The sequence below is a fragment of the Coenobita brevimanus genome, chromosome 4 (genome assembly GCF_032717465.1).
Source record: "Coenobita brevimanus isolate Jiangsu-jjx chromosome 4, ASM3271746v2, whole genome shotgun sequence".
Taxonomy (NCBI): domain Eukaryota; kingdom Metazoa; phylum Arthropoda; class Malacostraca; order Decapoda; family Coenobitidae; genus Coenobita; species Coenobita brevimanus.
In genome coordinates, this window is record NC_136957.1 from 35,293,002 (window position 1) to 35,311,047 (window position 18,046).

An 18,046-nucleotide genomic window follows, 5' to 3' on the forward strand; every position below is an offset into this window, starting at 1 on the left:
AAGGCATCCCTCAAAACATTCGCGCATGGTGGCTGGTCATGACATTAGAACCAGGGCAAGACTTGTATCACCTATTAGGGATTTATTTTTCACGTTGCACCTTGATGTTCGTGGATGTTCATCGTTGTTATTATTATTGCTAGACATGGTTCATACAAAACTCAACTTCGACATACTGTAGGCTTAGGCTACTAATCGGCCAATCAGAATTTTGAAGGGTTGAATGGCGACTGGGGATTTTTGAGTGTGTGTTTGGCATCCTGTTCCACTTTCCGAGGTCTTGGGCTGGGTACATAAATTTATTGACGTTAGCAACAGCCATTAATCACCAGTCCTTTTTTTTTTTTTTTTTTTTTCCCGGAGTCTTCTTACTAATGAAGTCCATTTTTCAGAGTTACGGTGGGCGTGGTGGTGATGTTGGTGGTGTGTGGTGTATCTTGGGCGCAAACCACACAGCCAGCCGAGGACAAGAACACTCATCAGATTCAGGAGCCGCTCGAGGGGATGATGACCGACACCATGAAGACTCTATTCCACAGGTGAGAAACCAATCACGACCAGGTAGGTTGTGCCGGCATAAAATTTAATCATCCTTAAAGATGAAGTAGAACCATGACCCGTATTCTCGTCTGTTCCCTAACACTTTTTTCTAAGTGACTCATTTAGCTTATCCTTTTCGGTGCTGATTCTTCGTAGTTTGCCTCCTCTGAGTCATTGTTTTATAACCTATGTAAATTATGCCTTATATGGGGTGTGCGGCTAAATGAGTGTTAGGGCGCTTCCTTACCCGACGAGCACGCAAGTCAGTCTTCTTGGTCACTAATTAAATCGACCCTCCAGTCACTTGGCCAAAACTTAAGCTGAAAGAGGTTAGAGATCTTTGTCATATTAGAACGTGCACTGTAGATTATCTTGGTTCTTTATTCACGCCAATGAAACTTTATGAATGAGTAACGTAGGAGTGGAAGAGTTGTGTGCAATTTGGTAGGGTTTTACTAAAATGGTTACCATACCTGGTTATGTACTGTATCTCCTCTACTCTCTGATCTCAGTATCAGTGACAGCCTGGTCTTAACATGTACGGGGAAGGTAGGGGAGACAGTAGCTACACCAATAACAGAGAGAGTACTGTTAGGTAAGGTAAAGGAACAGATGCCACGAGAAGCATAGGCGTGGTGCTCATCTCCAGTAAAGAAAAAAAAAATGCGAAAAGGGAAAACCTAGCTCTCAGGTGAAATTTTATGAAACTGGAAGGGAGTGTGAGTAGTTGATTAGGGAAGGATTTTGGGAGATTATTACCAAGTACGATGTGTGGATGGAAAACTTGAATACTGTGTAATACTGAACATAAGAGTACATGGATATCAGAAAGAGGTTGAGTGTCTGTGTGAAAGTCTATCTATTGCCAGACGCTTCAATCCCGCAAGGGGTGGTCACAAACAAATCGTCTCCATGTCGCTCAGTCCCCAACCATTTCACTGCCCCAGTGTGTGAAAGTACTGTACAATATTTAACTATATATAATCTTCAACAGACGCACATCCGGGTCCTCTGTTGATGACGCTGCCAGAAACGTACCCTTGGAAACAGAGTCTGCTTCTGTAGATGCTGAGGAAGGATCACTTGAGAGTTCTGCAGATACTGGTGCCGTTAACGTCAAGGACACATCAGAGTGTGGCTCTTCTGAAGTTGCTGGCCAGGTTCAGGGAGTGGAAGGTTCAGATGAAGTTCAGGGAGCGGAAGGTTCAAATGAAGTCCAGGGAGAGCAAGGTTCAGATGAGGTCCAGGGAGAGGGAGCTTCAGATGCAGCTCATGATACAGACACAAGTGACTCCGATGAAGAATTTGAGGATACAGACACGACTGACTCTGATGAGGAATTTGTGGATGCTGATACAGATTCAACTGATTCGGATGAAGAAGGTGCTGCTGCTGATACAGACTCCACTGACTCTGATGCTGAGGCTGATACGGATTCCACTGACTCTGATGAAGATGCTGATACAGACTCAACTGATTCTGATGCTGAAGCAGATACGGATTCAACCGACTCTGATGCTGAATATGAGGCTGACTATATGGGTGAGGAGGAGGATGCTGACAAGGGCGCAGATTCATATGCTGATGCTGGCCAGTTTTACGAGGATGATAGCGTAGTGTACCTTGAAGATGATGCTGGCCAATTCTTTCAAGACAGTGCTGATTCCGACGATGAGGAAGGTTATGAAGATAGTTTGTTTTATGAACTTGATGATGGCTCAGTTTACGAAGATGACTCTGTTTCTGGATTATTTAGTTACGATGCTGACACTGATTCGACTGACTCAGATGAGGAGGCAGCTGGTGATGCTGACACTGACACGACTGACTCAGATGAGGAGGCTGCCGGTGATGCTGACACTGACACGACTGACTCAGATGATGAAGCAGCTGGTGATGCTGACACTGACACGACTGACTCAGATGAGGAGGCTGCTGGCGATGCTGACACTGACACGACTGACTCAGATGAGGAGGCTGCTGGCGATGCTGACACTGACACGACTGACTCAGATGACGAAGCAGCTGGTGATGCTGATACTGACACGACTGACTCAGATGAAGAGGCAGCTGGTGATGCTGATACTGACACGACTGACTCAGATGAAGAGGCAGCTGGTGATGCTGATACTGACACGACTGACTCAGATGAAGAGGCAGCTGGTGATGCTGACACTGACACGACTGACTCAGATGAAGAGGCAGCTGGTGATGCTGACACTGACACGACTGACTCAGATGAGGAGGCAGCTGGTGATGCTGACACTGACACGACTGACTCAGATGACGAAGCAGCTGGTGATGCTGACACTGACACGACTGACTCAGATGACGAAGCAGCTGGAGATGCTGACACTGACACGACTGACTCCGATGAGGAGGCAGCTGGTGATGCTGACACTGACACGACTGACTCAGATGACGAAGCAGCTGGTGATGCTGACACTGACACGACTGACTCAGATGACGAAGCAGCTGGAGATGCTGACACTGACACGACTGACTCCGATGAGGAGGCAGCTGGTGATGCTGACACTGACACGACTGACTCAGATGACGAAGCAGCTGGTGATGCTGACACTGACACGACTGACTCAGATGACGAAGCAGCTGGTGATGCTGACACTGACACGACTGACTCCGATGAGGAGGCAGCTGGAGATGCTGACACTGACTCAACAGACTCTGATGAGGAAGTTGGTGATGCTTATGCTGACTCGACTTATTTGGATGAGAAAGTTACTGATGCTGAGCTGACCTCAATGGAAGATTACTGTGAAGATGATACTGACATGGGGTTTGAAAGGATGGAGGATGATCATGGTGTTGGTTTAGACGAGTCTGATTTTATTGACTTGGATAATGAATATGATGTTTCTGACACCAGTGAATCAGATCTTTTTGTTGACGAATTAACTGATGATTCACTGCAGTCTGACGAGGACGCAGCTTCGAGTTACAGCCCAAACTTGGAGCGTTCTCATGTCAGCCTTGACGATTCCTTAGCTGATGTTACTCAAGACACTGTAACTGCTTTTGATGATCTTTCTGCTGCCCATCCATCATCTAACATTGATATGGATAGTGATACTTATAGTGATAATATACTTGAGGATGATGATAGTTATTTTTTCGATGAGTTTGTACTAACATAATATTTACTGATCTTCCATACGTTTGTGGATTTGTCAATTTTTTATGCCTGTCGTTTTTTAATTATAAAACTTGTTTTAATTTCCATCATTCTTAGTTGTAATTACGTTTTGTGACTGAGTAGGAAAATTGACGGATTTTAATTAATGATACGTATAATATACAGGTAACCTACGGTACTGTATTGCAGTTTATTGGACTGACATTCTGTTATGATTCAGAAGTATGGAAACGGATATTTTTTATAGTGCCTGTTGTTAACTAATACATATCAAAAGCAGGTGGTGGTGTATACTTATCCTTGGGGAAGGTCATTGGTGGGGAAATCATATTGCCCAACTCTACGTGGGATATCTTAGGGCTGCATTTACATCAGCTATGGCATTTGTTAGGCAACCTGCATTGTGGTTTCCTCATGCATATTAAGTTTACCTTTCACACTATTACTTTGCATTAATACCACTAATAACGTCAAATGCAAAAATGAACAGGTAAGAGAGAAGTGTTAGGCAGGGTATAAGCTCTGATCTCATTGCAGCAAGAATAAAATATAAGTTCCATCAAAAGACAGTGGAACCATGTAAAAGCTTCGTACCACTGAAAGGAAGATAAGAGTTACTACTAAAATACGAACTCCCATGGGTAATTCACAAAACTGGCTATGGCTTTAAAGCAGTTGATCTTGGTAGTCTTGAAGGCCAGAATGTGGGTAGTTCCTAATCAGGCACAGAACTACGATGTCTTTGTTGTCGGCTCTGCAAAGATATAGTTGGATGCCTAAAACCACTACATAAAACTTGCAATTGGTCCCCCATGTCAGCAGCCTAAATATGACAGATCTTCATCCTTGTGGTTATTATCTCATATGGGTTGTGCCACCAGTATATGCGTCACCGTTACAGATGAGCTGTCCTTCATGGCTCTTTGGTCAGCCTTGCTGTCTTGCTTGGTCAGCCTGTAATAGGATGCAAGACCACCTGGTCTGGGTACGTAACATGAGGACCTCACTCTGGTTCTCCCTTCATCCATTCTGAGTAGGATACTTATCCTCCGTGTGCCACCAAAGAGGGAGTGTAGAGCAACTGAACAGATTTTGGAGACTATTTTTTTTTTTATTATTATTATAATCAGTACTTTTGGAGTTACCTACGTAGTCTGACCCTACTCTCTCTTCCTCCCCACGTTGTATTGACAGCCCGCACACACATAAAGCAGTAAGCACCTAAGAGTGGAGAATGCATGCTACATGGGAGCACACTGCGGCAAGTTTTTTTAAATGAAGAGGCAAGATGATGACCCTAGGGGAGAGGTCATTATGTCAGCTTGAAGTAATGCATTCTCTCCTCAGCTCTAGTTGGGGCTAATTCCTCCAGTTACTATGTAAAATCCCTGGATGTTGCCATAAATGGCTGAAATTTCGAAGCTTTGACCAAATTCACTCCCTCGTGATTTTTTTCCAGCCTTGTAAAAACCTGCTTTTAATCACTTAATTCAAGAGAGGTTCTAGTCACATCGCAGGTAGCCACAATATGGTTACCAAGGCATGGATGTAACGAAGGAGTTCATAATAATAATGAAACGGATGTGAACACAAATGATCTTATGGGAAAAACAGAAAGCAGTAGCAATGAGACCAGTTTACACAGCATTTATTATCCAACTGAAAAGCTTCAGTCTCATGTGTCGGTTAAAATGAAACCAGGGGATATATGAATGCTATAAACGAGACTCCATTTTAAATCGGCATCAATTAAGCAATGGCTGAGAGTTCACTTACATCTAAAATTTATATAATGAGGTAAGTTTATCATTCTCCATCCCCTTGTTACAATTTACACAACTCGCAAGGTATAGGAGTAAAACCACATACACAGGCTTTTGAATTATAAAAGAACCTGGTACGTGGAAACCTTTCTTATGCGAGTGTTTTAACCCAGTGATTCTGGGTGATGTCTGTAGTCTGCTCTTCGTGTTACCAGACAATTTTATCTAACTTGGGAAAGGCCTCGTACTGAAAGGGTTGAGCAAGGCCATATGTAACTCTGCCATTAAAAGGCAGATCCTAAATTGAATAAAACTGTCAGGAAATGACATTAATAATATGAAAAAAGACAGTCCCAGCCTCAAGGGGTCAACCAATTATTGTTTCTTTTCTTGATTTCGAGTTCTTACAACAGTTCAGTGATAAAGTTTTAGGTCAAAATCTGTACAACTGATATATCTGTAGGTGTATATGCTGGTATCTGTGTGTGTGTGTGGGGGGGGCAAAAGTATGTTGATGTATGTGTATGTCTGACATGTACACAACTACATAAACACATATCTACCTATCTATACATACACAGATTATACACACACAATGATTATGGATACAGGTGGCAATAATGGTCTATAATACAGCAGCTGTGGACATTTTGAACCAGCCTTTGTAACGGAGGTAAACAATGCCAGCCGCTATATAAATCATCACCGAATACAGGACAATCTCTTCAGTCCAATTACGTACATTTAGTTTTATTCAATGTTAATGTTAGCTGATATTATTAAGCTCAGAAGGGACCTTTCACAGTGAAAGCGTTAATGAAGGCTGTAAGTTAACCCTTTCATTTCAAAAAGTCTATTCTGAGAGAGAGAGAGAGAGAGAGAGAGAGAGAGAGAGAGAATACTGGAACAAAAAAAGTCCAAAGCTACTGGACTGTCATCCTAACCCTATAACATATGCAGGTTCTCAAAATAACACACGAATGTAAACTTAATGACTTGCAAAAAATCTCTTTAGAGCCTAACTTCTAAAAAAATATCTCTTTACGGAGCCCATCTTGCAAAAATAATACTCACACGACATAGCGTAATTTATAAAAGCAATGTACCTGAAATACATAACTTACAACAGCACTTAACGACGATATTGCCTACAAATCTATTAAACTTAGAAGATACAGCCTGCAAAAATACGGTGCTAAATGTGCACTTGGAACGTAAAATAAATAAATAACACTTAACCTGCAAAAATATTGTACTTTAATGACATATACACTCTGATTTCTTTTTCCAACTTTCAACCTTTCACACTGTCCATTCATTCACCAGTCGTTTGCCTTAAGCTTCTGTCAGATAATGGAATAAAAATAGTAGTAGAAGTAGTTGTTGTTGTTGTTAAGTTGCATTAGTAGTTATAGTAGTAGCAACAGCAGCAGTTGTTGCTGTTGTTGTTACTGTAGTAATAGTAGTAGTAGTCGTAACAGTAGTAGTTGTTGCTGTTGTTGTTATAGTAGGCTAATAAGAGGAGCAGCAGTAATAGTAGTATAGTAGTAGTGGCAGTATGCAGGTTGAACCGCAAAATAACTGCCAAACTTCTGACAACTTTTAATTTCAAGTCTGGCATATTTTGTGGTAAGCCCTGTATGATAAAAAATAAATCCATTAACTCCCTCACCACGATGACATTTTTATTCTTTACTAGCTGACTTCAGACAAATTTATTCAGCACTGGAGAGAGACTGAAATGGAAGGGTCAGGTATAGTATTCAAGAACCCCTACACTATACCCCTTTCACTCTAACTTGGCCTAAAAACTGCCATCTCTCCATCCTGAATGCTGAGGTATAGCAATAGACACCAGAATACAATGCTAGTCACGAGGAAGTGATGTGTAGAGGATACAGAGCCACAGCACTATCTTATTCTGTCACTGAACTACATGAAATAATCCACAAAAGGACGAAAATCTGGGCCAAGTTAAGGTGAAAGTTTGTCAGCCATCGTCTTCCAACTAAATAAAACCATCTGTAGTTAACATGGATATAGGAAAATGTATCATCGCAGTGATGGAGCTATAAAATAAATAAATAAATAAACAGAATGAAAAATGTGGTAACGTGTTTTAAAGAGAAAGGCAATATTTGTGTGAAGTTGACAAAGGTTAAGGCAAAGAACAGAGGGAAAAAAAATGAATGAGTAAGTTTATGGTTTATCTTTATATCATTATCATCTGTATATCATTATTGTTTCATATGTAATTCAAAAATATCAGTAAACAAATGTAATATAAACTCACCTGCAATATTGATGGATGTTGTAAGATGAATTATCGATGAACGTTTACAAAATGACAAGGGTAGGTGGGTGGCGGGGGAGAGCCGGGTAAGAGATAGACATACAGGCAGATGGATAGGATGATGGATAATGACAGATAGATACACTGATAGATGAAGAGGTAAAGCAGACATGCAGTTCACTACTTAAAATATCTCTAATCACAACAATCTTCAATCACACCATACCATACCTTCGAATCCACAACCGTTGGAGGAAGTCTGAACTAAAAAAGACATTAGTATATTATGCCATAGTTATCTGAAACGGTAAGAAAGGTTAATGGAAGTAAAATTTTAGGTTATATGGCACTGAAACCCTACTGAAAGCTACGTTGTAAAAATATTAACGAGCTGTTATTATGAGTTTTAAATCTGGTTGAATCTTGGGGTAGGTAATCGTATTGTTAATCGTTCGTTCGTATATTCAAATTTAATCATAAATGACGTTAGCAAGGTACTTATACATATTTTTGAAAGGGAGTTTCGTATCTGGTATAAACAAGAAGCAAAAAAGGGGATTAAAGAGGATCAAAATTATATCAGAAGCAACACAAGAGGGTTAAAAAGATATGAGAAGCAAAAATGAGGATATTAAGGGGTAGTATGGAAAATAAATCGGTAAGGGAGAGGTGTTAAGAGCAAAAAGGAGGATATTAATGGGTAATCTAGAAAATAAATCGCTAAGGGAGAGGTGTCAGGGAGCATCCGTACCTGATGAAAGAACGGGCCATAGTGTAAATACCTTTCAGTGTCTCCCTCCTCCTCTCCACTACACTCACTGTTTGGTGTTGGCGCCTGTGTCCCATTCGTAGTCATAGCAGTTTTAGCAGCCTCTGTAGCCATAACAGTTGTGGAAGAGCCGGTGTTCATAGCAGTTGTAGAAGCGTCAGTTATAGCAGTTGTAGAAGCCCCAGTTATAGCAGTTGTAGTAGCAGTGGTAGCAGTTGTAGAAGCTTCAGTTATAGCAGTTGTAGAAGCCTCAGTTATAGCAGTTGTAGAAGCTTCAGTTATGACAGTTGTTGAAGCCCCAGTTATAGCAGTTGTGGAAGTCCCAGTTATAGTAGTTTTAGAAGCCTGAGTTATAGCAATTGTAGAAGCTTCAGTTATAGCAGTTGTAGAAGCAGTTATAGCAGTCGTAGAAGCTTCAGTTGCCTCAGCAGATGCAGAAGGCTCGGTGGCTGTGTTGGGAAATGTAAAGAAAACATGATTTATTTCCCATAGGATCCATTTACTGTTCCCTCTCCTGCATAAAACGAGGTCTATCTATCTATCTATCAATTTTTTTTTCTGTTCCCTTTCCTGCATTTAACAAGGTCTATCTATCTATCTATCTATCTACAGCCCGACGCCATAATCACGTAAAGGGGTGGCCGTTTGTCTCTGAGTCAGTGGTTTTACGGGGAGGGGCACTAACCCTCCGCCAACCCACAATAACATTACCAACTGAATAACAAAATAACAGTAACACCCCTCCGTGTTCTAAATCGGATGCATGCTTATATTATCAAAGGTGACACGCAGGGTAGATGCACCCCCTCTTGTGATGTGAAGGTGTGTTTGGCTATGGATCTCTTCTCCCCTACAATGCATTACTGAAAAGCTAAACACACCTAAATGGAGAGGAAAAGGGGATACCGTGACTACCTATAAAACACACACACACACACACATACACACACAGCTCAACTCTCTCTCTCTCTCTATCTATCTATCTAGCCAGACACAAAAACAGAGACCAAAGCCTTTTCTTGTACACAATCACCAAGTCCTCTCTCTCTCTCTCTCTCTCTCTCTCTCTCTCTCTCTCTCTCTCTCTCTCTCAAACCCTTCAAGCCTTACCTTCCACACAATCACCAAATTCTCTCTCTCTCTCTCTCTGAACACAACTCACTCAGCTCAACTCTCTCTCTCTCTCTCTCTCTCTCTCTAAAACCCTTAAACCCTTACATTCCATACAGTCACCAAATTCTCTCTCTCTCTCTCTCTCTGAACACACCTCACTCAGCTCAACTCTCTCTCTCTCTCTAAAACCCTCAAAACCTTACCTTCCACACAATCCCCATTTTTCTCTCTCTGAACACACCTCACTTAGCTCAAAACTCTCTCTCTCGCTCTCTAAAAACCTTACCATCCACACAATCACCAAGCCTCTCTCTCTTTCTCTCTCTCTACCCAGACACAAAAACTGATACGCCTCACCTTCCAATCACCATATTCTCTCTCCCTCTCTCTCTCTCTCTCTTACCTTCCACACAGTCACCCAGCTTCGTCGCGTTGAACCACCGCAATCCCAACTGAGCCACGCAATTCAAGGTCACTTCTGTCACTAGGCCATCTGGAGTGTTCATGATGTACCCGGGCAAGCACCTGTGGAATGGTGGTAGTTGTGGTTGTGGTGGTGGTAATGATGGTGGTGGTAGTTGTACCAGTTGCGGTGGTAGTAGTTGAAGCAGTGGTGGTGGTTGTGGTGGTGATGAACTATAGTTGTGGCAGTGGTGGTGGTGATAAGGTATCCTTGTGGTAGTGGTGGTAGTGGTTAAAAGGTCATCATTATCACTATCATCACCAACATATCATCAATGTCATCATCGTCACTATCATCACTGTCATCATCACCACAATCATCAAATCACAATCATCATCATTATCGTTTTCATCACCAATCATTATCACCATCACCATCATCATCATCATTATCAATATCATCATCATCACCATTATCATCACTGTCATCATCATCATTATCATCACCAACATCAATCATCATTATAATCATTTTCATCATCCTTAAAATCAACATCATCATCACCATCGTTATCATCATCATTAACATCAATATCATCATCATCATCAATCCCATTCTCCCCCATATATATAAACAAGAGCACTGAGGACCCAGGACCACGCTGCTCAAGTCCCAACACTCACGGCATCAGTGACCAGCCTCACACGCCCCTGAGTAGCATTTCGTGAACAAGATACCCCAACACTTCAAGGTATTCTCGTCGGTTAAGGACGCTCCCTAACATCTTTTCCTGCGCAACTTATTTTGCTTATTACACCTTACTGTCCTCTTTTGTGTTACATAAATCATTCTAATATCACCATACTCGGCATAAATAACGTACAAAACGATATTAGCCATCTGTATTAAAAAATAAATCGGTAAGGAAGGGGTGTTAGGGAGCATACGAACCAAGGACTAGCAAGATTTCAAAATACCTGTACGTGGCAGTCAGTGAGCCTGTTTCCCACTCCAGCGCGGGGTATTGCTCGACACCTGGCGGGTCTCCACAGCCTGAGGAGTGTGTTGGGAGTAAGAAGAGTACAGCACTTCTTTGTGACTAGCATCTTACTCTAACGTTAATCAGTTCTTACGACTCAGCATTCAAGATGGAGAGAAGGCAATTTTAGGCCATGTTAAAGGAGTACAGCACTTCTTCGTGACTAGCATCATATTCTAGGGTTAATCTATTGTTACGACTCAGCATACAAGATGGAGAGAAGGCAATGTTAGGCCAAGTTAGAGCAAGAAGAGTACAGCACTCCTTCGTGACTAGCATGCAGAGATGGCAATTTTAGGCCAAGTCAGAGTAAAAAGACTACAGCACTTCTTCGTGACTAGCATCTTATTCTAGTGTTAATCTACTGTTACAGCTCAGCATTCAAGATGGAGAGATGGCAATTTTAGGCCAAGTAAAGAGTAGAATAACCAACCCTCCCTATCCCCCAAAAGGAAAATGGTGGGCTGCCTCATGCACAACCTCACCCACCGATACTACAGGCTGCCGACCCACCTATCTTGCCCGGGTGCTGACAGACGAAGCCGGTGAAGTTGGTCTGGTCGAGGTCAAAGCCGATCAGAGTGGGGTCCATGCCGTCAGTCACCGTGAGGGCGTAGTGTGGTCCACTGCCAGCCGCTAGATCTGCAACCTCCTCCTCCATGCTCCCTAATATGCCGTCCAGGTAGAACTTCCCATCAGGGCTGTAAATAAATGCCCAGATGTAAATGACTAGATGTACAGTAAATGCCCAGATATATAGTAATTGCCCAGATGTAAATAATTGCCCAGATGTAAATAAATGCGCAGATGTAAATAAATGCCCACATATAAATGACCAAACGTAAATCAATGATCAGATGTAAATAAATGCCCAGATATACAGTAAATGACCAGTTATAAATAAATGCCAAGATATACAGTAATTGCCCAGATGTAAGTAAATGCCCGGATGTAAGTAAATGCCCAGATGTAAGTAAATGCCCAGATGTAAGTAATTGCCCAGATGTAAGTAATTGCCCAGATGTAAGTAATTGCCCGGATGTAAGTAATTGCCCAGATGTAAGTAATTGCCCAGATGTAAGTAATTGCCCAGATGTAAGTAATTGCCCAGATGTAAGTAAATGCCCAGATGTAAGTAATTGCCCAGATGTAAGTAATTGCCCAGATGTAAGTAAATGCCCAGATGTAAGTAAATGCCCAGATGTAAGTAATTGCCCAGATGTAAGTAATTGCCCAGATATACAGTAAATGCCCGGATGTAAATACATGCCCAGATGTAAATACCCAAATGTAAATCAGTGACCAGATGTAAATAAATGCCCAGGTCCAATATATTACCACTATGCCGGGAATCGAACCCGGGACTCGCAGGTGAGAGCCAGGCAGCATACCACTACACCACGACCAGGTAAAAGTTGTCTCATGTCACTACCTTGTCACCAATGTCCAACCATCTCCTTGCCCGAGTGCCAGGGGGTTATCCGGCCCACGGTGGGGACGGAGGGACACTGGTTACAATCAAGCCACCCTCTCTCCAACTCACACCCCTCTCATATATCTCTCCAACCACTCCTGCATCTCATCCTTACTCTCCCTCCCCCCCTCTCACATCCATCTCTCTCATAAATCTCTCCACTCACCCTTACATCTCATTCTAGGTCTCCCTCTCCTCTAACTCACACCCCTCTCTCTCATATATATATATTTTTTTTTTAATGTGTCCGACTCTGGGCAAAAACTCAGGGCCTATTTCTTGAGGGCAGTTGCCTATCCCAAGGCCCAGTAGTCCTCCTACACCTCCACATGTCACCACTTCGGCGCTAACACCCACCGTCCATATTGAATACATGCTAGGGCTGTCTCATGCAGGACTGGTGTATATACCTCTCCTCTCCTCTAATCCACATTCGTCTCTCTCGTATATCTCTCCACCCACCCCTACATCTCATTCTCGGTCTTCCTCTCCCCCTCTAATTTCTCATACACCCCTCCACCCACCCTCGCAACTCATTCTGTCTCCCTCTTCTCCTCTAACTCATACTCTCACATACTCTCTCTCTCTCTCTCTCTCTCTCTCTCTCTCTCTCTCTCATACACCTCTCCACCTACCCCCACATCTCATCCTCGGTCTCCCTCTCCCCCTCCTTCCTCCACCTCAATCACACACACATTCCCAGAGTCATTTTCACTGGATATCAAAGCAAAATAATTAACTCACTTCTTGCTGAGTCCCAGGATGAGGTTTATGGGGGAGAGGCTGCTGGACCAACGCTGAGGGAGAGAATGGAAAGTTTGGTGAGAGAGAGAGAGAGAGAGAGAGAGAGAGAGAGAGAGAGAGGGTTAGAGTTTGTAGGCTATTCTTTATTTTCTCTAATATTTCGAGTTAGAGAAAATAAAAGAATGCAAACGCTAATCTGTCTGTATTTTCTCTCTAATATTTTGAGTTAGAGAAAATAAAGGAAGTCAAGCTCTGACCTGTTTCTTTATTTTCTCTAATATTTCGAGTTAGAGAAAATAAAAGAGTTCAAGCTCTGACCTCTCTTTAATTTTCTCTAATATTTTGAGTTAGAGAAAATAAAGGAAATCAATCTCTAACCTGTCTTTATTTTTCTCTAATATTTCGAGTTAAAGAAAATAAAGGAAGTCAAGCTCTAACCTGTCTTTATTTTTCTCTAATATTTCGAATTAGAGAAAGTAAAGAAGGCTAGCTCTAATCCGTATCTAGAGCTTGAATGCTTTACTTTCTCTAATATTTTGAGTTAGAGAAAATAAAAGAGTTCTAGCTCTAACCTCTATTTTCTCTAATATTTCGAGTTAGAGAAAATAAAGAAAGCAAGCTCTAACCCGTATCTAGAGCTTCGATTCCTCATTTTCTCTAATATATCGGATTAGAGAAAATAAAGCAAGCTCTAACCTATACTATGGTGGGCTAGGTTTACGACGGGAGAGTTGAGAGAGGAAGGATGGGACTGGAGTGTACTGGTGCTGGGATGAGGAGGGGTAGACTGAGATGGATGGGCGTGTTGAGAGGATGGGGGGGATAGATTTGATTTTCAGTGCCAGAATATGCTGTTTCGGTCATGTAGTTTCCATTCCGTGCTTGTAATCCCACATCAGGGAGGGGAACATTGGATTTATTGGATTATATTTTTTACTGGACTTCCTCCCCAACTGATCCGGTACAGAGAGGGTCTACTGTAATAAGGAATGACTGTATAATAAGGATCGATTGTATAATAAAGATTGACTGTATAATAAGGACTGACTAATAAGGATTGACTGTATAATAAGGACTGACTATAATAAGGATTAACTGTATAATAAGGATTGACTATAATAAGGATTTACTGTAAATGTGTAATAAGGTCTATCTATCTATCTATCCATAGCTAGGCACCATAATCCCGTAAAGGGTGGTCGTTTGTCATTGAGCTAGTTGTTTTACGGAGAGGGGCACTAACCCTCCGCCAACCCACTTGTTGACACGTAGGAAACATGTATAGGTTGGTTATGTGGTTCACCGATCAAGACTGATAAAGGTGAAGGAAGAACGCAGCACTAAATAGAGTGAATGATTTACTGTGACTACACAAGTATTTACTATATATAACTACACAACGTTGGGTCTGGTTAGTACTTGGATGGGTGACCGCCTGGGAACACCAGATGCTGTTGGCATCCCTACGTGTCAAGTGGGGTTGGTGGAGGATTAGTGCCCCTCCCTGTAAAACAATTAACTCTAAGCCCTTGACCACCCCGTTTGGGATACATGGCGTCTGGCAATGAATGAATGAATGAAAAAACTACACAATAAGGCCATTCTATATACTGTAATATGCACTTACTATAACAACATATGGATTTTCTGTCCTATATCCTCACCTCCAGGGCCTTATCAGCCAGGTAGCGAAGTGTGTCCAGCCTCTCCGGCACGGCTAGGATGGAACTGAAGGTTTTTTGGCAGAAGGATAAAGCCTTAGGAGCATCTACCCTCGCCCTCGGCCACATCACTATCTTGTAGCAGCCGCCGCGGTACTGGGTGAATCCGCTGCGACACACACCTGCACACGTAAAAATTTATTGATTGTGTGCACATGGTCATCCGTGTACACAAAAATTAGTGATTGTGTGCACATGGTCATCCGTGTACACAAAAATTTCTGATCGTATGTACATGGTTGTCCCTGCGTACACAAAAAGTACTGATCGTGTGCACATAGTTACCCCTGCAAACACATGTGCACATTACACATAAAAACTGACAAGTATTATGCATTAAATTACACATTCAGGGGCCTTAATACAGGTAAATGAAATAAATAAATAAATAAATAATAAAATAACAACACAACAGTACGAAAACCAACAGTAATAACAAAAACAACAGTAATAACAATGAGAATAATAATAACAATAATAATAATAATCATAATGAGAAAATAACTAAAAATAACAGTAATAATAAATCAGCAACAACAACACCCACCCGGCACCATGCAGGTCATGTGTGTCTCTCCCTCATCGCAGCTTGTGCAATTGTACCAGCTGGAACTGTCCTGACTTGCACTCACCACCTGGCACTCCCTCCCTGACTCCATCTGTTGTGAGGAACCAGGAAATGTTGTGAGAATAAGTGCTGAAATCCTTAAGTAAAAAGTCTATTTATCTATTGCCAGACGCCTTAATCCCATACCGGGTGGCCACAAACAAATCGCCTCCACGTCGCCCTGTCCCCCGCCATTTCACTGCCCCGCTCCCAATTCACCCCCCCTCCTCTCTCTCATATACTTCTCCACCTCATCCCTCCATCTCATCCTTGGCCTCCCCCTCCCTCTCTCCCCCTCCACCTCACTCACATACACTCTCCTCGTCAGTCTCTCACTCTCCATCCTCTCCACATGGCCAAAGTGTTGTGAGTATAAAGTGTTGAAATACTTAAGAAAAAAGTGTTGTCTCTACTTACTTGCATAAACACACACACACACACACACACACACACACACACACACACACACACACACACACACACTCACTCACTCCCTCAATCTCTCTCCCTCTCCATACACACACACACACTCTCTCTCTCCATACACATACACACAAACACACTCTCTCTCTCTCTCTCTCCATACACATACACACACACACTCTCTCTCTCTCTCTCTCTCTCACACACACACACACACACACTCCTCTCTCTCTCTCTCACACATACACACACTCTTTTCTCTCTCTCTCTCTCTCTCTCTCTCTCTCTCTCACACATACACACACTCTTTTCTCTCTCTCTCTCTCTCTCTCTCTCACACACACACACACACACACACACACACACACACACTTACCTTACAAGTGTCCGAACTTTCAGGTTGGTATGGCTGCAGACTGAAAGAAGAGGAATTAAGAGATTTACTATATATATCAGTATTTGTATCCTGTAGTTCATGATATTCCAATGCTGTACTTCATAAATTTTTGTTTTTCATGTAACTTGCATGACGCCTTAATACTTCATTCATTCATCATCCAATCCTACGTTGCCCCATGAGAAGCGTAGGAGCCCGGGGCTAGGCAAGTTGGTCCCGACATTTAAGATAACAGTGACCAGCCTCTCTCATCCCTGAGTGGCAATACATGAGCAATAAACCCCAACCATCCCTTGGATATAAACCTTCACCGGCTCAATCCGATTGAAGCGCCTTAATTACCCACTAAACCACCAGGCGCCAAAATCTAGTTATATGGTTACCACCCAGCGTAGTAAATGGTTTCCTGGTGTACAGGAAACCATTTGGCTTGTCACTCAGTGTAGAGTCACCCACAGGCAGAAGAAAGAGGAAAGAATGAAGGAAAGGAAGACAGAAGAGGGAGTGTAAAGTTACCCGTAGGCAGAAGGACGAGGAAAGAATGAAGGAAAGAAAGACAGAAGAGGATGGAAGGAAAGAAGGATGGAGGAAAGAAAAGGGCAGACACAAGAGAGCAGCACTACATCGGGTGAGTGGATGGCGAGGGCCCCCACCTACCACAATATACATTTCAAAAACAAGTCACCACACTGTAAAGGTAATGGAAAACAGTGACCAATCCCTCTCCCCTGAGCAGTACACTCCACACTTACCCTGGGCCTGATAGAGTGAAGGATTTTTTGCCTCCCAGTTGCTTCAAATCTTCTTCTGTCCTAAACACCGCCACACCAGCATCATCCTTCATGCATCTGAAAAAGTGGTAGTTGTGGTTGGAGTGGTGGTGGTAGTTGTGGTTGATGTGATGACAGGGGCAGCTGTGGCTGATGTCATCTATCTATCACACATGCGCGCGCACTCACACACACACACCTGTAGACGGCCAGGATGTGTGTGTGTGCAGGGATAGAAGCAGGGATCACACACACACACACACACACACACACACACACACAGACACACACACACACACACACACACACAAAGGGGCCATGTTCTCGTGTAAGGAATATAGCACACACACACACTTATACCACTCGCTGGCACAGTGGTAACATTCTCGCTTGCCATCTGGTAGACAGGAGTTCGCGCCTCGCTCAGGTTGCGAAGTTTCATTGACGAAGTGGGTGGTTACTGTCTCCCTTGAGTAAGGGTGTGTGTGTGTGTGTGTGTGTGTGTGTGTGTGTGAAGGTCACAGCCTTGCCCTTAGATCGGACTATATGAGCTCTCAGCTCCCTTCCGGGAGGGTAAAAGCTGACGATCACGACCATCAAGTGATCCTGACCGACCCGGTGAATTACACACACACACACACACACACACACACACACACACACACACACACAACACACACACACACACACACACACACACACACACACACACACACACACACACACACACACACTTACTTCAAGGCTCCCTCCAGAATTCCATTTACTTTGTCCAGTGTTCGGTAACACGACACCCCATCCGATGCATCTGTGTAGCCCTTAGGACACCTCACTGT